This window comes from Monodon monoceros, unplaced genomic scaffold (assembly GCF_005190385.1).
Source record: "Monodon monoceros isolate NGI ecotype Baffin Bay Population unplaced genomic scaffold, NGI_Narwhal_1 Super_Scaffold_15, whole genome shotgun sequence".
Taxonomy (NCBI): domain Eukaryota; kingdom Metazoa; phylum Chordata; class Mammalia; order Artiodactyla; family Monodontidae; genus Monodon; species Monodon monoceros.
The window spans coordinates 29,226,123-29,232,122 of NW_021703771.1; positions in this window are offsets into that span (position 1 = coordinate 29,226,123).

Consider the following 6,000-nt stretch of genomic DNA (forward strand, 5'->3'; position numbering starts at 1 on the left):
TGATTTGCATTTCTTTAATGATTAGTGATGGTGAGCATCCTTTCATGTGCTTGCTGGCAATCTGTATATCTTAAATATGTATATTTTGGTGTTGTCATGATATTTCCTGCATTTGTTTTTAGGAAATAGAAGATTTTAAATGTAATTCATATAAATATAACTTAGACTCATCTCATTCTACCCTATAATTTTTATTTTTGGTTCTGTCATCCATTTTATTTCTTTATACAGCCTTGTGATCTGAAAATGTGATAAAAATTATCTATGTTTACTTAAGTAAGGGATAAAGAAGAACTTTTAAAGTCACTAAGGAGAACTCTTTAAGTATCACTATTTTTAAAGTTAGGTGCATTGTGTCTATCACATTTCTAAAATATTCCAGTTTAGTAACTTTATTATTAGTGTTAAAAATTATACTTAATTCATATTATTTATCTAACATACTTACAATCTATAATTTCATTCTGGAGTTTTAATTGAGATTGATGTTAAATTTACCATTCTGTTTGATTGTGGATATCTCCGAACCTTTTTTTTTTTTTTTCCGTGTTGGACTATTGCAACGCTTTTAGTTTTTTGACACTAATGAAGTAAAAAAAAAATGGTGGGTGGTGAATTTTGGTGGTTCTATTATCCACCAACTATTATCCACCAACACAACTCAGAAAGTAGCATTTGCCTTAGTGAATTTACGAAAATCCAAGTTCTGTTGTTCAAATTTGAGCATGCTGTGAATGGATCTGTTTCTCAGGGATGAACTTTCACTAACCAAGCTCATTGTAGACAGATGTACAAATAGCACTGTCATCCTATCAACTTATAATGAGACACAACTCTCATGGAAGAGTGAAGTATCCTGAATATAGATTTACATAACATTGAAATTTTACTCAGAGGGTTAACTTGGTAGGCATGAAATTGAATCTAGTATTTAATGGAAGGAGGCAGTAGCAGCAATTTCCTCAAGTTAGATACCTTAGGTTAGGAATGAATAGTTCAAGTCTGTGAGCCAGAACATACTTTTGCTTCTCTTCTAGTCCCAAATTCTGGTTATTCTTATTTCAGACATACCAATCTCTTTCATATTTACAAGTCTTTCTTTCAGTATATTAATTCATTCAGTCAAGCCTTGTTGTCTGAGAGCCTCTCCTTTACTTAAGATGACTTTTGTATCTCTGATTCATTCTAACATATGTCAGCTTTACAATTCTAAAGGAAATCTTACTTTTCTTATTTCCAAGTGGAAGAAACATCAAACATCTATATTGGTTCCTGACTTCTGAATCTGGCATAGATGGAATTTTGTCATCTGATACTTTTGTGTGTGTGTGTGTGTTTGACCTGTAAATACTTTTTAAATTTAAAGGCAACATTTACATTAGAAGTCTGGATTTTTGACTACTTGAAAAATTTTATTTTTCAATTTTAAGACCTGCCAAGTAAAGCCCAAATTCCCTCCCAACAAATGACTGTAGCAGAGTACTGCCGCCACTGTGGACAGAGCCTGTGCTCCCAAATTCACTAGTTCCCTACTAGCTACCTCACTCATTTATACTACTCGAATGCCCCCTAGAGGCATTTGAGTTTGAGAAACTTGAATACTGTCTTTAGCACCATTTTCTCCCTCACTCCTCCCCAAGAACACCCTCCAGCTTTCAACCATTTCCTTAAATATTGCCAGCTGTGGTCCAGGAATCTCACTTGTAAGCTCTGTTAGTACCCTGATATGTAATATGTCAGGTTAAGGACATTTGGACTGATTGGGGATAGCTAGATATGTTTTTACAGTCTCTTTAATCATGTTTTTTTCCTTTCCATTTTCTATTCAGTAATAATATATCTTGATTATAACAATATCAAGCAGTCTGTCGATTTCTCGTTTAATCATCACTTAAGTCATTGTTCCATAACAATAGTGAAATGTTTATCTGAATGTAAACATTTGCTATTATAAGTAATTATGAATAATCATTTGGCACGATATTCTGTGTAAACCTGTTAATAATAAAAAATATATAATATTGCTTTATATTGCATAACAAAAATGTGAGGAGAAATATGACAGTATTGCTAGAAATCTAATGCCACAGGTAAATAAACAAAAGCTAGATTAAAAAACCACTTCCTCTTACCAAAGCAGAAAAAGGAATGAAATAAACAGAACAGGTCTACCTAAGAGTGTTTTGCTGTGATTTTGCAAATATAGAGAAACCAATAATGGAGAGATGCATTATGGTTTAGTATAAAGATGGGCTTGATTCTCAGTGAGCTTATTTCAAATGTTGACTGGTTTAGCCATGAGGGCTTGGGCAAGACTCTTCTGAATTGAGCCTTAGTTTCCTCAACTATAGAAATAAAATTAAGAAAAGAAGAGTTTTGTTTTCTTTTTAAATCTCCTGTCTTCAGCAGCTTTTGGGGTTCTGGAGAAAATGGAGCATGAGTGCATTCAGCTTTGTAATCTCTGTGTATCCCATAGGTGTTTTTCCTTAAATTTTTCAAGGCACCCTTCTTAATAGTTATCTTTATTTATTATGGATTTACTTGTACATTTAAGATAGCTTCTTTTGTTGGCTTCTTGTTGATAATACATGTAATGAATTCTCAAAATAACTTGGTGTTTCTAGGATATAAAAAATTATAAGCCTAGAGATATAGGTACTTAATATTTTGTTTCAGTTTTCATCAATTTAGTGCTAGGAAGTTGAGGAAGTAAAGGTTTTCAATAGTATTTGGTCCTGAAACACTTAATGTGCAGAATGTTATGTTACACCCTAGTGGAGAAATTCTGTTGAATAATGTTAAATATGATAGACTTTTATTGGAGACTTAAACATAGAATGGTTAAATGCAGAAAAATATTACACTCAAGAATATTGAAGAGTTGTGATATTTTTTCAGTAATGTAATTTGCTGATTTGCTTCACAAAGACTATAACTGTGTAGTTGCCTGTGAGTGGACTTACTTTGAGCATTATAGAACATGTGTTGGCTTTCTTATCTGCTGGTGACTTACCCTGCCTATAGCCCCCAGCCCCTAAAATACCTTGTAATTTCCTCCTAAAGCTATAGAATAACTTTTTATTTTGAAAATACAAGGTAGTTTTGGCCATATAAACCTGGGTTCAAAACCTGAATGTAGTACTTATTAACTCTCAATTATTGGATAAATTATATAAAACTCATGGCCTTAGTTTCATCGTCTGTAAAATAAAGAAAATAATATTTACTCTAGAGAATGTTGTGAGAATTACATGAAGTTATAAATATTGACACTTAGAATATTCTGTGAATGTTAGTTTTTTTCTTCCTCTCTCCTTGCCTCCCTTCCTTCCTTCCTCCCCTCCTTCCTTCCTTCCTCCCTTTTATATCAAATGCACTTAATGCATATATCATATGTATTTCTATGATATAATATGCATTTAAAAGCTCAACCCAATATTTTGGGGGCACCTCCTCTGTGTTAAAGCACTTTGTTAGACACTGGGATTCAGAGATGAGGAAGAAAATAATGTTCCTGTTTTCAAAGTGGTAAAAACTGAAATATAAGTAAACCAACAAATACAATACAACGTGCCATGTTCCATTTTTCGTAGGAAGTGCTATAGACACCCCGGTCAGCCTGGAAGATCAGGAAAACCAATCTGTAGGAGTATGCGCTTCAGCTGTCAGTTAACTCGGAGGAGGAATGGACCCAGGTAGATAAGGAAGGTAATCAGGCTGAGGCCTAAGATGACCTGGCATGTTTAGGAACCTGCAAATAGATTGGTGAGGCTCTAACCCATGGGATGGGGAGGCCCATGAAGGGAGCAGCAAATGTAATAGTAGAAGGAGATGAGATAATAAGGGGCTTTGTGTGCCATATTTAGAAGTTACACTGTCTTCTACCTGATCTTCAGAATTATAATTTTGAATGGCTGCATAATATATACATAATTCATATGTTCTACTGCTTTTTTTCTCTCTAGAAAATAATCCTTATGGTTCTGGTTCTCAACTTTGGCTACACATTAGAATCACCTGTGGTGGAGCTTAAAGGAAATAAAGCCTCAGACCACCCCTGGAGATTATGATTAAATTGATGTGATGGTTTGGTTGGGGGATACCTTTGAGTGACTGCTGCCTCAAGCAATTTCATATTTCTGTTTGGACAGTTCAACATTTGTTCTTGTTAGGGATTTCCTCATTCATTCTTTCCTATATATTTGCTTTAGTTTATGATTTGCTTGAAGGATCTTCTCATAAAATCATCTCATATGTCCAACAAAATTAGGACCCAGAGCAATGACCATAAGATAGGAAGTCAAGACTAAAAGGGAAAAGCAAGGGTTTTGATGTACAAAAGTTGAAATAAGGTAGGGTGGGTAAAATAATTCTTCATATAATTTCTGAAGAAACAAAGTTTTACTTATCATTTAGTCCTAGCTGATATTTCTCATCTAGGGACTACATTAGATGGTGAATGCTGTAGTGAACATCCACATGAATAAGTCTTTTCATGCTTTTTTGGTAGTATTTCTAGCAGAGTTACTGGGTGAAGAGCCTTATAACTCTAAAATGTATTGATTTACATTGTCACCAGCAATGAAGGAACACCCACCAGAACCCTAGAAGTGAAGCAGCATGATAATTGTGAATTTTCCCAATGTCTCAGAGTTCTGGCTGGAAATAAAATACACAACAGACTAGTTTCACAGGTTGGCTACCTTGGAGGTAAAAGAGAAGAGGACAGAGATTGGAGAATTACTTTGGAGAGTGAGTTGTTTGTATGCTGTGGCATTTCCTCTCTTACTCCCCAGTGAGGAACAGACGGGATATTTCTCCATCTCAAGAGAAGATGGAGGAGCTTCAAGAGAACTGTTCAGAGAAAATGCTTTATGTTCCCTGATATTTAAGGGACACTGGGAATAGTTCCTAACCCATGCCTGAGAAGTTCAAAAGTGGCAGCTTGGGCCTGCGAATGGAGAGGAGCTAGCTGTATTATCCTTGGCAAAGGTAGTTGAGTTTTTCAGTGGTCTGAGTGGGTTAGGGGAAGGGAACTCAACTGTATCATCTAGAAAGGGGCTCTGTTCTGGGAGACTAGCTTTCAGGAAAAGCAAGTCTTCTGGCTGAAGGGAGACTTTCCTGTAGATAGAAAATGGGTAGTATGAAGAAGCCTCAGAAACTAGGGACTGAGGGAGGTTGTTTTAAAAGCCAATGGTAAGAAGTCTTCCTCTACAGAGAAGGAAACTAGAAGTTCCCTGAAATGTCCCAGGAGAAAACAAGCAAGCCCTGATGTCACACACAGCTCATTAGTCATAATACAGTGTCCCATTCCTATAATCCACCTTCCCCAGACACAACTCTACAGAGACCAAAATAGCAGCTAGAAAGGAGTTCTGAAGAGATAGAGTGAAGAAAAAGTAAAGAAGCTACTTATATTGCTTACTTTCTATAGAAATTTCTGAATCTAGGGCAGGCCTAAACAGAAGAATTTCATTAGTTGATGCTTTGGAGTTTTGATATTAGACCAGACTGAACTTTCACTTTGTGCAAGTGATTACAAGTAGCTTTCGGATCAGAGACAGTAGTGAGAAAGAGTAAGTTGGTTATTGCCTGCATATGACTAAAATCTAATATAAACTCAACCATTACATCTTGTGAACATTTTCTCCTACATGTGCTTTTTATTTGTATTACTATTTTTCATTGATTGGCAGTTTTAAGTGATTGTGTATTAAAATCTGTTGATCTTTTCCTTCATTATTTCTTCTTTGCTTCAAAGCTGAAAAAGTGATTCTTTCAAAGTTATTCTATTCTCTTTTTTTCTTATTTTCCAGCAATTGCTTTTTAAAAAATTATTTAACTATTACATCTCCCTGTGTTTATTTTGGTATGTAGCAAAATGTTTATTAAATCAAGTTATCCCAGATTGCTATCCATGTCTGAAAATTGGCAAAATGTGGGCCTAAATGATTTTTTACTCCTCAGATAGGAAATTGGAGACATCCTTAGAAGTTTATT